Source organism: Protopterus annectens, chromosome 2.part0 (assembly GCF_019279795.1).
Source record: "Protopterus annectens isolate FY-2018-M chromosome 2.part0, PAN1.0, whole genome shotgun sequence".
Lineage (NCBI taxonomy): Eukaryota > Metazoa > Chordata > Ceratodontiformes > Protopteridae > Protopterus > Protopterus annectens.
The window spans coordinates 1,964,941,786-1,964,959,271 of record NC_056728.1 but is presented as its reverse complement, the minus strand read 5'-3'; positions in this window follow the sequence as shown (position 1 = coordinate 1,964,959,271).

Sequence of the window (17,486 nt, the reverse complement as noted above, 5' to 3'; positions counted from 1 at the left end):
AGTTCTAGGCCGCAGAGAGCACCCCAGCCATACAAGGCTACAATGCCTTAGTTCAGACCTCAAAACGAGTGTGAAAGAACCAAAGGTAGAGGGGTATACATCTTTATTAAATCCAAATACACCTCGAGACTGGTAAAACAGTATGACTCTCTTGAGCTACTCCAGAGAAAATACCCTCCTCCATTACCGCTAGATACAGGCCCCCACACCACAAAGCAGAAGAAACAAACTGCCTAAATGGACTTTCTAGAGTCGCTCAGTATACAGCCAATCACCTTGGTCATGGAAGATTTCAACTATCCTTCCATTGATTGGGCAACTTACATCAGCACAAACATGATCACTCTGATGTCCTGTATTTTGATAATTCAAATGCCTTGGAACAGCTGGTCTGCACCCCCACAAGGGGTTCAAATGTCCTATACCTAGTGCTCACCAACATGTCGGCCAGTCACTGTACTACTCCCTGTGTGTCACCCTCCATGGTAAGGACAGACCATAAATAAGTCTTGTTTGAAGTAAATATCAAACCTGGCACCCCCATAGGAGCAAAACTCAATGACTCCTATGCAGAAGAGTACACAAATGCCCTATATGGAAACTTAAACAAATGTACTGCACCTGACAGGACTAAAACCAGATCTTCCAGAAAGAAACAACTCACCCTGGTGGACTGTAAGTATAAATAAGTTATATAACAAAAGAAATAAACTGATATCTAAACATTATGCACAAAATATTTCTAGAATAAGAGGGAACTTACTCAGCAGAGGAAGAATACCCTCCACAGCTTGAACAAGGAATTCAGATATCTTGCAAAATCTTCTAAGGCTAATTACAATACTAATTAGCATTTCTAGCTAAAGACAACCCCATAAGGTATTCTTTAGCTAAATCTGAAACCTAAAAGGGAGTGCCCAGCTGTGTGCCAAACTTATACTGGATGGTACCACTCACACTGAATCTGAGGAAATTGTCAACCTGCTAGCTGACAGATTTTGCAACAACTTCACCCCCCTGTCCCCACCAGCTGTACCCCAAAGCATCCCTAACACCAGTCCTCTGCTGAGTATCTCCAAAGAACAGGTCATACAAGTGCTCTCCAAGGCCAAAAACACATCCTCTATAGGATCAGATAACATCCCAGATTGCTTACTAAAAATCTAAAAAAAGACTCAGCAGAACCACTTGGCACCCTCTTTAACCATAACCTGAGCACTGGCTCTGTTCTGGCAGAATGGAAAACAGCAACAGTAATCCCCTTGCACAAAGTGGGTCCATCAACTGACCCAGAAAACTATCGACCCATAAGCCTAACCACCTTTGTCTGCAAGGCCATGGATAGAATCATCATGGTCCTTATCAATAAGGATGCAGGTGACCTTCATACTCTTGACCCAACCCATTTTGGTTTTGTCAAGTGCAGCTCTTGCTTATTAAACCTGGTGGACTTCTTTGAGAATGTCAGCAAAGCCCTGTATGAGGGCAAAGCAGTGCATACCACCTGTCTTGCTTTAGCCAAGGCTTTTGACACAATCTTCCACTCAGGGATCATTGAGAAATTCTCCCAGTTGGGGATTAACCCATACATCAATAGATGGGTAGCCAAATGACTCAATGACAGAAAGCACACTGTCAAAGTTGGAGAGCCCACCTCCACCAGTAGACAAGTTACCGGTGGGGTACCACAAGGATCTGTGCTAGGCCTGCTACTGTTTGGAATCTATTTCTCTGTGGTGCAGGAAAAGTAGATGGCCTGTGGCTTACCAAGTGTGCAGATACTGCAAACTGGATGCAATCATTGAGTCCCCATATGATATAAGCATATTGCAGAAGGAGCTGATGCAGACAAATGATTGCCGCCAAAGTCACAGACTAAAACTAAATGCAAAAAATGCTTCATTATCCCCACTGGCAAAGAAGTAGCCCCTGCTAATTATGATATAGATAGCACCCCTGAACTCAAACCCAGTAGTATGAGACTTGGGAACACATCTAACCGTCGATTACCATGTATTCATAGTGGTAAGGAAAGCCTTCTACATTGCGCATCTCATAAACAAGGGCATCACATTCCAAGACCAAGGAGGTTATAACTCCACTGTACTCGACCCTTATCAGACCACTAATTGAGTATAATGCTCCCTTCTGTATGTATATCACCAGACACCTGCAGCAACAGGACAGACGACAGGAGTTTGCAACTAAGAGAATCCAGGGCCTCCAAAACGTGACTTACATGAAACAACTAAAAGCCCTGTCACTGTACTCTGTATCATACAGGCTGCTAAGAGGCATCCTGTGCCTGGACTACAGAGCAGTCTCTGATTCTGCCCTAAAGGGAATGCTGCACATCTGCAAATCAAATGGGACAAGAGTCACTCACTCCAAGGATCTCAGCCTAGCCTGTGACATTAACAAAACATGTTGGAGAGACAGATATATCTCCTAGAGATTGCCACTCCTCTGGAATAAGAAATAATGTTAGGAGAAGGATCAGATGAGAAGGTAAGAAATGTGGAAAAGGCATGAATATGTATGGGTCTCCTTGAAACTGATTACATGTATAGATCTGCAATCTACGGACTGCATATATATCTGTTGACTTCACCAGACCCAAACATAGCAAAAGTTTAAAACATGAGGAAAACATGTCTAAGATGACTTCCTGCTTAGTTATGCAGAAACATATCACTGTCAAGTAGGAACGGAAATCAAACTAGAAGTAGACAAAAATCAGGCAGCAAATGAATGTGACAAAAAATAAAAAGACAAAAGAAAGAATGTTAGGAGAAGGATCAGATGAGAAGGTAAGAAATGTGGAAACGGCATAAATATGTATGGGTCTCCTTGACCCATGGTGGTGGTGCTGCGGTAGCATTGTCGCCTCACAGTAAGACGCTGTCTGGTTCGATTCTCGGCTAGAGCGTCTTCTGTGTGGAGACATGTGTGAATGGGCGCACCTTCGTTGAAGGTTGTGCATCAGGGCTGATAACCCGGCACGTAAAAATCAACTACCAATCATTAGCGGACCGGAGTTCCGCTGTGGCGACCCCTAACCAGGAAAAGCCGAAAGACACAACAACAATGTATGGGTCTCCTTGAAACTGATTACATGTATAGAACTGCAATCATAGGACTGCATATATATCTGTTGACTTCACCAGACCCAAACATAGCAAAAGTTTAAAACATGAGGGAAACAAGTCTAAGATGACTTCCTGCTTAGTTAAGCAGAAACATATCACTGTCAAGTAGGAATGGAAATCAAACTAGAAGTAGACAAAAATCAGGCAGCAAATGAATGTGACAAAAAAAAAAGACAAAAGAAAGAATGTTAGGAGAAGGATCAGATGAGAAGGTAAGAAATGTGGAAACGGCATAAATATAGTTGCAAGTACAGAAAACTCCTGGAGCAACCTCATGTCAATCAGGATCTGATGCAGGAATGGTTAAAGAGAGGTGAATTTAAACCAAAAGATGAAAGGTTAATATTGGCAGCCCAGGACAGTGGACTATGTACACATTGGTTTACAAAGTCCATTAAACTCATGAAAGAAAGAGACAGATGCAGGTTTTGTAAAACAGAACTGGAAACAGTTGTACATCTTGTGTGATACACTAATTTCAGTGGGCCTGTATACTGAAAGACATAATACTGGGGCAAGACTGTTGCATTGGGAATTGTGCATAACCCATTTCCCTTTACAAACTACTTGCTTGCTTAACAGCAGAAATGAGTATGCCTTTTTTTCCCTTAATATGTTGCCGGCTCTGTCAGCAATCCTAAAGTGATACAATGGCCACACGTATAACACTAATACTTAATAAACACAGCTTGATGTATTCATTAAGTATTAAACATCTCTGAGTGGCCATTCTCTGACTTTGTTGTTTTTATTTTATTTACTTAATTGTTTTTTTTCTCATCAACTAGATCAGTAGGAAATCCCTGAAAGCATGACCTCATGTCATGAATATGGTAGTTGTAACAACAAATCACAAAGGCCAAATCCCAATTCAATGAGAGCTCAGTTATTCCAGACATATTACCAGTAAGAGCTAAGAACATGCTCTTTAATATCTCCTGACTCCGTGGTGTAGAGGGACGGAGCCTTGGCTGTGACCCAGAATACCTGAATTTGATTAGCTGCTCTGACACTGGAGGAGATGCAGTGGGAATACAAGAATTACTGGTCTACATCAACTCATCTATCCCAGTGGAAGGGAATGGGAAATATTGCACCTTGGTGGAAAGTGTAGCATATCTCTCTGACTGCATGAAGACTACTATGGTAGTGGGAGGTGCATGAGCAAGCTGATAGCATGGGCAGCCTATACTGCTATTCGTGCTCCATCCAGCTAAGGTTTCCCTTTCCCATATCTTTAAAAAAGAAATCCCTGGACCTAGCGACATGCATGATGCCTGCTCCCTAGCTGTTGCCTGGCTTTAATCAGCAATGTCATAAAGATTACAGACTGCAAGTTCATTCTTTCCATGGAGAGGGAAGACCCATGTCCAAGTTCATAGAAGGATTCTGCTAGGACCCCCGGCCCCCTCCCCCAAGGGAGATCCATGGTGTTAGAGAAGTACAATGTGATAATTCACCTAAGCAGAATTCAGCAACAAGGAGACAAACAGAGGCCACAATAGAAGATGATAAAAGTATTTAGAATGCATATAAACTAATTATAAACCATATAAAACAGTTTAACAGATTCTAACTAAAATTATATCTTCCATGGTGGGGGCAGAAAAGATTAGAGACTTTCCATGGGTGGGAAGGCACATTGTCTACACTACTGGCCTCAAAACACTCCTGCACATTTTATTTCCCCATAACACCTGCCCTTATTGGTCATTATTTCTTGCAAGATCCCCTCTGTCCCCCAACTAGGGATTCTTCCAAACACCTAGCCTATTCAAAACACATCACTCAGCCAGCACCTGGAGTACATCATATATTACACCCATGGCTTCTATCTTTATTCTCAGTGAAAACCTTCAGGAAGAAATTGTACTAATAATAACTAAGACAAAGGAAGTCATTATAGTTTCTGTGACTGTCAGACTCTGATTATACACATGCATGTATTAGTAAGCATGAACAGTGCTCCCAGATTTATTACAAATGTTTCATTGTTGACAGCATAAAAGTCTCACTATAAGTTTTCATTCAAATTCAAGCAAATTTATGCTGTACCCAAGGTGCCTATTCTAACTGACATACTGGCTAAAGCAGTTGCCTTGGGTACAGTTTACCAGAAAAACACAATTTTTCCAAGGGACAGACCAAAAATATGAGGTAAAAATCTTGGCATTCTGCAAAAATCTGGACAGCTAAGCGGTATGATATAAGAGTAACAGCAACACACAGTTTACTATTATTCATTTGCATGGACCTTGCTATTTAACACATCTTCTTTGCTCTTAAATGGCTTATGACTTAAATCTCTCTTCCCATGATGTAATACAACCACCATGCTACACTCCCACAGCACTGACCTGAAAAAAACTACAGCAATACTCAAATGACTTTCCTAAATGTAGTATTTCAAGTGGCTCAGCAATTAGCATACTTTCCCTTGATTCCAGAAACATCCCAAGATTGTGGGCTCTATACTCACAGCACCCATTAGGATGCATATTAATATACTGACATATTAATACAACATAAGCACGATGCTGTACTCTTGAAGTGACCTTTTGATGAGACATTAAGCAGTGGTTAGATCAGCACAAGCTGGCAGCGGGTCTATATCATTTAATCGAAATATGATGAATATGTATTTGATGAATACAAACTGTAATCAGCAAAATTCATTTTCGCAAACCAAAGACTTTTTCCCAGGGTTAGGAAGCACTTGGCTATCACAGCAATATTTCCCTTTTCCACACTGTAGTGTGATCTTGGAGTTAGTATATATAGTTAGAGGGGGGGGGGCTGTGCCTCTCACAATGGGGGGGGGTTAATTTAGTGCAGTGTCTGTTCCAGAGTGCTAGTGGGCAAGTGGTTCCTGACCCTGGTAAAAAGTCTGGGGTTCACTGAAATGAGTTTTGCTGATTAGTGTTCGATGAATACATATTCAAGAAATACATATTTCAATTAAGTGATATAGACCTGTTGGCAGCAGCTAAGATGTATATCAGTGGCCCCATGGCACATACGAGAATAAGAATACATGTGTTTCAGATGGAGTCCTGGACAAATTTATTCCAACAAATAAAAACACCACCTCAGGTCTACTCTTATTAAGAGCCAGGGACTCAAAAATGGGGTCTACCCAGTCACAAATTATAAATAAATAAATAAACAAATAGTCTGTTGGATATTTCTTCTCATAGTTGTATGCACTGCTGCTGTAAAATAAAAAAGTTGCTGCAAATGCAGCAGTAAAGCACAAATCTGAAGGAAACTGGGATACTTTCTTGCTGAAGTCTATTCACCAGGACAATTATGCATCATAATAGAGGTAAATGTAATGGTTTGTACAGTTCTACACAAACAATCATAAATGTGTTCAGAGGGGACAGTATGCCATAGGCTCAATAGAATCTGCCAATAACCCAATGTAAAAAATAATTAATTAAATAATTAATTAATAACTGCCTAATACTCCCTCTCATGTTTACAGGTACAGCTATTTGAGATACAAAAAGGAAATGCAAACCTAGTATTAACGATTATTTTGCATGTCAACTGACTACATCATATTATGTCACTGAACATTATGTTATTTGCAGTACTGTAACTATAAAATGCTGCTACTACCCCACCTTAAAAAATCTATGTAAAAAGTATTTGACTAACTCTCAGAAACAGTCTTATCTGACAGCCTTTTTTCTTTCTCTCACTCTCTTTCCAGTAATTGCTTGTTTCTCCTGTTGCTTTTACACTGAATTTATTATTATTTACTTATTTTTGATAGCAGGGTATCATCTTATAAGCAGAATAAGATACTCACAGGTGTTGTTTGTTCCCTACTTATGGTTCCTGTAAAGGCTGCCAGCCCAGCTAGCTAGAATTTTGTAAATAAATTTTATATCATTTGTGAATATTAATACGATCCATAGGCTTGTCTTACAAATGTAACATAACTATATGTTATGTGTGTATTCAATTGCTGGTGCAGAAGTGTGTGTTAAACTATATGTTATGTGCTGAACTTCAAGAATGTAACCACAGTGTACCCTACTGGAAAAGAACAGAGTTAACTTGCAAACCATAAGAAAATAAGTGAATTGTTTACAATGTTGTTTATCTCAGCAAGGAGACAGAATGTCTGCAGCTAGAAATTCTTTCTTTTGTCTGGAAACAGAAATAATTACAGGTTTCAAAGGTAAATTGTTTGTTCCAGGGAAACTTCTGAAAATAACTATTTTTGACACAGATGTGACAAGCAATGATGTAATCTGAGATAAACCAGCAGCAATGTTTGATAGTGTTAAATAAAATCAAAAATTCAATGCACAGGAGGTTCAGATTCAAAAGTTTACTAGTGTACACCAGGAGGCAAAAAAACGCACAAGTACAGAATTTTGTCTGACATGAAACAGGAAGCACACAATTTTATATAGGTTTAACATTCAAGCTGTGCCCACCTTACTGACGTGGTATGTCACAGGGCATCTACATCACTTTAGCTTACAGTCCTCTATTCATTAAATCTGCTGATGCTGTATATTTTAAAAAAGTTTTCCTCTAGTTACAATACGGCCTTGCTATCCACCTGGTCAGACATAATGTCTCTCTGTAAAGTTACTTCTTCAAGGTTTCATATCAGTTCGAATACAATAGCAGATTCAGTCTTTTAATACACATCTTTGTTCTCTGTTACACTTTCTCACACAGCTGCGTGCTATCTCAGTAATACATATACAAGGCCAAATCATCCCAGCAGGAAAGAGCAGAAGATTTCATTATTTCACACATTTAATTTCCTGACCCAGCAGATAATCACTTGTGAAAAGCATAAACATTAAAACTTGCTAAGCTGGCATCTGCCAGGGTCGAAGGTCAGCTTTGCTTCAAGCCACACTGCAGTTTCAAAACTACTTTACATTTAAACATGAATTAATCCTCTCTACTATATGATTAATAGAATAAAATGCATTATATACTACTTCGCTTCTAAACTAGCATTTCTCATATATTCAAATACACATTTTTCTAACATTTTCCCCCTATTAATACTTTTTATTCTATTTTGAAGTATGCATAGTGTCATTTCATCTCCCAACTTCTTCCACTTAGGATTTTCAGCTAGGTGAGTCATCCAATCTATACTTCAGAAAAAATGTAATCTGAGATCAATCTTTCAATCTCAATATCTTGGTACAAAGTTTCAGTAACAAAAAATAAATAAAATCAATAAAATCTTTGATTAATCTTTTCATGCAGGGAATTCCACAGCAAACACATGCTCCTATTAGGAGTATACCCACACAAATGGCAATCAGAATATTCATTAGGATGGAACCCCACCCCCCAAATAGAGTCTGGAAAAAGTCCATCAGTGGGTTTGGGTCTGGTTCAGTCATGGCTGATACTTGCTGAATTACCTCTAGGTGGTTATTAATTTCATGCCTGTTATCTGGTATGTACGCACAGCATTCTTCTTTGATAAGCGCACACGTACCACCTCTCGCCGCTAGGGTGAAGTCAAGAGCCATTCGATTTTGTAGCACAACAGTTCTCATTGCATTCAGTTCATCAGTTACCAGTTCTAGGACAGAAAAAGTTGCATTACTCATTACTTCGAGAAGTTTCGACAACTTCCTCAGTTCCCAGATCGATTTGACTGCTCCATAGGCTGGGAATATTCCTGCCCAGGATATAACACTGTCACTCAAGTCCATATGAGTCAATTTTCTTTTGTCTTTCACGGCATTATGATCTTTCCAGCCAGCTTCGATCTTTCCGACTGGATTTACAGGTTTTTCAACTGGACCTTCAGGTTTTCGAGCTGCTTCTCTCACGTTTCGTATCTTACCCAAAGGTAATTCTGCAGTATGTCTTATTGCTGGAACCAAATAACCCAAAAAAACAACTGCCGGACCAATTCTCAGGTAACCATTTATATGCCTTTTTCCCACAAATAAAATAACAGTTTTCTACTTTAGTACTAATACACATCAGCCCTGCATGAAACATTTTCTGATCTATAACTGACAATTGCTTAAACAAAACTGGATTTTTGCAAATGTCATTCATGGTTGTTTTCAATTAGTTCAAATATGAGTCATAATTAGTATTGCAAAAAGTATTGCCATTACTATTCTTAATATAACATCGGTAAGATATGGTTATATTACAATTGCTCCAGCCCACCTGGAGGGTATCATTTTTATAAAAACATACAACTCCTTTTTGTGTGACAGGTAAAAATAAAGCTATTTTGTCCTGTGATCTCACAGTTCCTGTATCAAAGAGTAAATTCTCTCAAGTCTCATTTATCCCCAAAGGGACAGCGGACATTATCAGTCCTCCATATGCTGTTGGTATAGCTGTACAAACCCAGCAATTTGAAATGTTCATGGTCTCTGCATATACACGTTTCATGGCTAGGTACGTGTTAAAGTTTGGATGCCAGTCTATAGATGTTTCGTCACGCCTTCCCACTTTCACTTGTGTAGTTGTGTGTAGGATAAACCACAACAAGAGGAAAATTGTCACAATTACAGTCAATAAATGTACACTCAACAATATCATTATGCAACATCTCTGGGGTTGATCTAAATTTCTATTTGCTTTGTTTTTGGCCATCTCCATCTGGTTGTATATCAGTCACTAGGTTTTCATCAAGTTGAAAGTTCTTTACCGATTTACAATGTGTCAAATGAACCCAGGACATCCTCTCGGCCACTCTAACTGCAGTAGGCATTGCCAACAGAACCTGGTACAGTCCCTCCCACTTTGGACTCGCCCAATTCTTCCTTTTCGTCACTTTCAGCCACACAAATGTCCCAGGGGCCAAGACTGCTTCCACCGGTCTGGTCTGTTCCTTATCTGAAAAAGAGTTAAACTGCAAAACAGATTTATTTGTTAACAGTTTCCTCATATAACTAGCTAATGAACTGTCAGCCTCTTGCTCTGCAGGCATGAGAGTTCCACTGAGGCACATAATATGCTCTCCCAAAAACCATTTCAAAGGGAGTCAAACCCTTTACATTTGAAACGTTCTCATACTCAGCAGTGCCAAAGGCAGACAGTATATCCAATTCTTTTGGGTCTCCTCTACTAGCTTCCTAAGCTTATTTTTGAGGGTACCATTGTACATTTCCACCAGTCCTGCTGACTGAGGGTGGTAGGCACAATGGTTCTTTAAGGAGATACCAAAAAATCTCCCAAGTTGCTGGATTGTCTGATTCACAAAATGAGTGCCGTTGTCACTATAAATCCTTTCCGGAATGCCAGATCTAGGGATTATCTCTTTTATCAGGGCTTTCGCCACTGTTGCTGCATCCGGGTTTTTGGTTGGAAAAGCTTCTACCCATTTAGAAAACATGTCTACAATAACTAAACAAAACTTTTTCCCTTCACACTTATTCAATTCTATGAAGTCCATACAAATAGTATGGAACGGATATGGTGGTATAGGAAAACTTCCTTGCTTGGTTTTAAATGCCCCTTGTGCATGGTGCTTGTTACAAGTATGACAAGCTGCACAAAATTTTTGTGTATAATTTGTGAATCCATATGTTTGGAATATTCGGTTTACTAATGGTACCATCCCCCCTTTTGAGATATGGCACTGCCCATGGCTCAACAAACTGCATATCTAAATAAATTAGACGGCAATATCGGTTTTCTCTCTTTGGAAATGTACAGTCCATTCTCAAGAATTGCGCCTCGTTTTACCCATTTTTGTTTTTCTGCTTTTGTAGTAAGCGTCTGCATTGTTTTTAACATGTCTAAATCTAAAATCTCAGAGGGTTGTAATTCCTCATTCAAAAGTAAAGTTTCTGAGTCTGAGGCTGCTTGCTTTGTAGCTGCATCAGCTCGTGCATTGCCTTTTGAAATCTTATCCTGCTTTTTCGTATGAGCTACACATTTACAAATAGCTACTTTGGTAGGTAACTGAATAGATTCTAATAACTCCAAAATAAATTGCACGTGATTAATAGGTTTTCCACTAGATGTCATCATTCCTCTATTTTTCAATTGTTGTGCAAATACATGTACTGTAGAAAAAGCATACTGACTATCAGTATATATGTTTACACACTTGTTTTTCGCTAAAGTACATGCCCTCGTCAAAGCTAACAATTCTGCTGCTTGTGCAGATAAGTTGTGTGGTAAGGATTGAGCTTCTAAAATTTCACTGTCTGTAACTACTGCATACCCTACCAGATTCTTTCCTGTAGGACCCCTTCTGCATGAGCCGTCCACGTAATATGTCACCTCGGCATTGTCCAAGGGCATATCTGTGAGATCTTGTCTAGGTAAAGCTAACTGTTCAATTTCCTGCAGGCAGCTGTGTGGTGTGCCCTCCACAGGAGTTGGAAGTAATATTGATGGATTTAATGTCGTACATCGTTCAATTGTCATATGAGGTTGGCTCAGCAGTATAGTCATACACGAAAGATGTCTAGCAGGAGAAAGGTATGCCACTTTTTCTTGCAGTAAAATTATTGCAACTGCATGAGGCACTCTCAGTGTGAGAGGGTGGAATAACACCACTGAGGCCGAAGCCTATACTACCATTGCAGCTGCAACTACTGCTTGTACACTGTGAGGCAAAGATCGCGCCACTGGGTATAACTGTGATGAATAATAGGCTATGGGGCGTTGCTTATCCCCATGTTGTTGCGTCAATACTGACGTCATATATCCTTGCTTACAATCTATGGTCTGAAAGAATCGTTTATGATAATTTGGAAGTCCTAAAACTAATGAAGAAGCTATCAACTGCTTCAACCTGCAGAAAGCCGTTTCTGTTTCGGGTGTCCATTGTAAGATATCTTGTGCTGCCATTGGTGTCTTATATATAAAGTCAGTCAGTGGAGCAGATTCCAAAGCATAATTTGATATCCAGCTCTGACAAAAATTAGTTGTACCCAAGAAAGACATCATTTCCTTCTTGGTTGTTGGTTTGGGTGCTTGCAAAATTGCTGTTTTTCTTTCCTCGTCCAATATTCTACCTTCATTGGATATTACATATCCCAAGTATCTAACTTGTTTTCTCCAAAGTTGTAACTTACTTTTGTTTACTTTGTGTCCTTGTGTTGCTAAAAATTTCAATAATGCTACAGTATCCTTCCTGCACTGTTGCTGGGTGGGGGCTGCTAGCAAGATGTCATCTACATAAAGTAGAATTTGACTACCTCCCGGTGGGGTAAACCCTGCCAGGTTGCTAGCCATTTCTTGTGCCAATATTGTTGGGCTCTCACAATATCCCTGTGGTAGTCGAGTATACATATACCTTTTACCCTGAAATGTAAATGCAAACCAATATTGACTATCAGGATGTATAGGTATTGAAAAGAAAGCATTGCTAATATCTACCACAGAGAAATACTTCTGTTGCGGTTCTAAATCGTTTAACAAGGTATGTGGGTCTGGCACTGTAGGTGCTCTAGGTATTACTGCATTATTTACAGCTTGTAAATCTTGTACCATCTGCCATTCCCCGTTTGCTTTTTTAACTGGAAATAGGGGTGTATTACATGGTGAATCAGGAGATTCTACCAGTACTCCTTCTTTGAGTAATGCTGCTATTATAGGCTTAATTCCTATTTCTGCATCTTTTCTCAAAGGGTATTGTCTTTTCTGTGGTCTAAAAGCTGACTTTGGGGTAATTGTAACTGGTCCTGCTGTCCGAATAAGTCCTACATCTGACTTGCCTGTTGACCAAAGAGTCGTTGGAATTTCACATAAGGCCTTTTCTTCTTCTTCTAATAAGAATGCTAATCAGCTGTCCTCGCTAGATTGCAAGTGTACAGCTGGATGCGTCTGTGTCAACCAATTCAGTTTTTGTTTTTGTATCCCTTGTTCTGATAGTTCTAAATCAGTCTGTTCCTCCCATCTTGTTACTTTTTCTCCTAAGTCTGCCCATTTGACACTTTTGTTCTTTGTCAAGCTGACATGTGGTAATCAATCTGATCTATACAATGCAAGGAATTCTTGAGGTAATGAGCAGCTAACTACACTGTTCTCCTCAGTATCCCAGTACAAAGTACGCAATACTAATCTAGTTGCTCGATTTCGGAACAATTCTTGCTCATACTCTCTATCAGGTCCTGGTGTAGTACAGTAGTATAGAGTACAGTGTAACAAATGCTGTTGATCATTGTCAAGGGAGGGGGCTTTACTGATGGCTACGTTCATCAGTTCCTCGGTTACTGCTCCTGGACCAGTCGTGACTAGGTCCTGGCTGTACCAGTAAAAAGTTTCACCCTCCGATCACACTACAAAGGTATCCATTTGTCTCTGTGCCTCCATACCTTGTACGGTTGGAACTACTGCTATGCCAGATATCTGCATAAGTTCCCTACCCAATAGGTTTACTGGACACTTTGCAGAAACAACAATTTTACTTCTCTGGGTCATACCTGAAACAGGGTCAGTTATTGCTTTATCATGGGGAAAGTGGTTCCCTATATAGCTGTCCGTTTGCTGCTTTCATTAGTATATAATCAGGTGATTCAGAATGTTCTGGTAACTTGGAGGGGTGTATCAAAGTCCATGACGCTCCTGAGGCACACAGGAATTTGACTTCCCTTCCCTCCACCAGAAGTGTAACTTCCGGTTTCGTATCTGCTAAGTAGAGCTCTAAACTTAATAATGCTAAGTCCAAAATTTCACTTTCTTCATCCTCCATATCCACTTGCACTTCCTCTACTCCTTCTATCACATTTACATTTGTTTTCTGTATATTAACTTTTCCTGATGATTTATGACTTTCACATGATGTATCTTCACTATCATATAGTCAGTCCTCATCTCCCTTATCTTCTGTAATTACCTTTTTGTTTTGCTTACAATCCCTTGCTAGATGTCCTTTTTTCCCGCACTTGAAGCATTCACCTCTCTTTTTTCTCTCTTCAAAATCTTCTGATCGTTTGTCAGACTGTTTGTTTCCCTGGGCATTCTTCTTGCACTTTTTACCTGACTGTAACACAAATACTTCAGCTCCATCTTCAGCAGTGAAGACTTGTGCCTTCTTTTTCTTTTTACTATTAAAATGTCTTTCAGCATGTCTAGCATATTCAAGTAAGGCTTGTAGCCTCCCTGTTCGATGGTCTATCATATGCTTTGTAATGAAGCTACTAATAGGTGCAATGCAACCTTTCAAAAATGCATTTTTCAATTGTTGTTCATACAGAGAATCATTCGTTTGGTTCTCAGGAACTGACATACCACTATGATTATTAAAACACTCTAATAATCTAGCATAGTACCCATCTATTGTCTCATTTTCCTGTTGTATGCATTGATTAATGTAAGTCCAGCCTGCTCTAGGTTTCCATTTCTCAGAGATTCCGTCTGTTAGACCTTTCACTCTGTTGTCTAACTCTGCGTCACTATGTGGGAGTGGTCTAAGCTCTGCATTACGAGGATTCCAGGTGCCACAAATCATGTACCAATCTGGACCTATAATTTGTCTTACTACTTTTTCTACTTCTTCTCCATTCAAGTGGTAACTCAACCTCATGCCTTGTAAATCTTCTAAAAATTTCGTAAAATTAACTTTCGGATGGGGGATTCCCTCAGTAGCCTTCCAGATATCTTCCGGTGTCCATGGTCTATATACTAAGAGTGTTGGGTTTTGCCCTTCCTGTCCTGCCTGAGGATTTGGAACTTCTATAAGTGGGCATATTTCTTCCTCACTCTCATCCTGTAGGTTTCTCTCTATTTGATATGATTCTGTGTCCCTATGTGTTTTACGTGTTCAGGACCTAGTCTCAATAGGATCTCTAACAAATGGTTGTGGTCTTGCTGAAACTTCAGGATAACGCGGAGGCGGACCAGCTTGTCCACTCGCTTCATATCCTGAAAAGGGTAAGGGAGGGGGCAAGGGAGGAGGAGGAGGAGCTGTTGCTATTACCAAGTTATTATCCTCTTTGTCTAAAAATAATGTTTTCGAATTTTTAAGCTTCTGTTCTCTAAGATTTGCTTCCTCAATTCACCTGTGTGCCTGAGGAATGCCTAATTGGCGTTGCTTTTTTGCCTGACCTCCCGCATCAGATTTAAGCTGTTTAAGGAGTTTAACTAGTGAAGTTTTATCTAGTTTACCATTAAATTCATATTTGTTAACCCATTTCGTATAATACCTAACGTTATCGGAACGTTGTGATTGCATGTATTTTGCGTCTTCGGTTAGGGGCGGATCTCACGATGTTTTAGTGCATTGATTACCCATGGCAAAGAAAATGTTACGCAACCCTTTTTTTTTTATCACGTGATATAAAATTCTCAGTTCCCGTTTGCAGTGTATCTAGAATAACTGCCTACCTTATTCTGTTACCCTGATCTATGACCAAGTATACAGTACTTCCTTTTGTCCCTGATCTGCAAAACAAATCTTGACAACAATATACTGTAACCTAGTCCCTGATCTAAAACAGAAAAAAGGTAAATTCTTCCTACCTGAGCCTCCGGTATTGAACTGTACAATATCCGCTCTTCGGCCACAGATCAGAAAGTGGCCAGCCTCTTTAAACGACAATTCAGTCGGAGGTCTTTCCACCCAAGAAGAACCGTTTCGGTAACTTCTCCTGCGCAGTATTCGACCACCGGTAGACTCTGATCTGCAGCTGTCCGAGGGAATTCTGGTCCGAAGGACCAAACTGTTAAATAAAATCAAGAATTCAATACACAGGAGGTTCAGATTCAAAAGTTTACTAGTGTACACCAGGAGGCAAAAAACGTACATGTACAGAATTTTGTCTCACATGAAACAGGAAGCACACAATTTTATATAGGTTTAACATTCAAGCTGTGCCCACCTTACTGAAGTGGTATGTCACAGGGCATCTACATCACTTTAGCTTACAGTCCTCTATTCATTAAATCTGCTGATGCTGTATATTTTAAAAAAGTTTTCCTCTGGTTACAATACGGCCTTGCTATCCACCTGGTCAGACATAATGTCTCTCTGTAAAGTTACTTCTTCAAGGTTTCATATCAGTTCGAATGCAATAGCAGATTCAGTCTTTTAATACACATCTTTGTTCTCTGTTACACTTTCTCACACAGCTGCGTGCTATCTCAGTAATACATATACAAGGCCAAATCATCCCAGCAGGAAAGAGCAGAAGATTTCATTATTTCACACATTTAATTTCCTGACCCAGCAGATAATCACTTGTGAAAAGCATAAACATTAAAACTTGCTAAGCTGGGATCTGCCAGGGTCGAAGGTCAGCTTTGCTTCAAGCCACACTGCAGTTTCAAAACTACTTTACATTTAAACATGAATTAATCCTCTCTACTATATGATTAATAGAATAAAATGCATTATATACTACTTTGCTTCTAAACTAGCATTTCTCATATATTCAAATACACATTTTTCTAACAGATAGTAATTTAAGAACTATCTCAGGGAGTGAGTCAGTGCATTTTGTATTTGTCTTTGTATCTGACAACATCCTCTCATTCAGTCCTTGCATTTGTCTGGCTCCATAAGTAAGATTTAGATTAGTATTTCTCTTAGCGAGAGAAAGGAGAATACTAAGATCAGTCTAAATGTTTTCTGTATTTATGTGAGATGGTCTTGCATGTTGTTTTAAATATTTTCTATGATTCTAAACTTTGTTTCCACTGTGTTAAGTTACTGGATATTGCCGTGTTCTTTTATTATTTATTATTAAATATATTTAAACCTTTTAATGTTGTCTGGTTTGTTTAGAGGTGTTTAAGCTCTTAGAGTACTTGCATATGTATTTGATGACACTGTACAGGACACTCTTAAATAGCCTTAGTCTTGGACACACTTACCATTTGGATAATAGCAACATTACACAGTAGAATTGGTCACCCTTTGGGAAGGGCCTTATAGTAGCGGATAAGAGTAGTTGGTGGCAGCTGGTACTACCTTATAGTCTGGGCAGAAGGAGGCATAGCTAGTGAACCTGCGCCAGCCTTCCCCAGGAGTGTCTGTGTGTTTGTATATAAATCAAATCTCAAAGTGTGTGTGTGTGTGTGTGTGTGTGTGTGTGTGTGTGTGTGTGTGTGTGTGTGTGTGTGTGTGTGTGTGTGTGAGCTACTTGGACAGGGACACAAAGCACTGGATGAACAGCGAGGGTGCTGGAGGTTTTGGCTAGACCACTCAGCTGAGATCTTAACCCTATAGCTGTGCCAGTGGGGAGTCTTATTAGGGATCTGGATAAAGAAGAGAAACCAGCCCCAGGCTGACTGTGATCTCTGTGTGCTCTTACGGGAAAGTGTACTTTACTATGTGTGTACTTATCCTCCCAATGTGAACGTCCATCACTAGTGCTAGTGGTGAGGATTGAGGCACTTTGATTACTGAGCCAG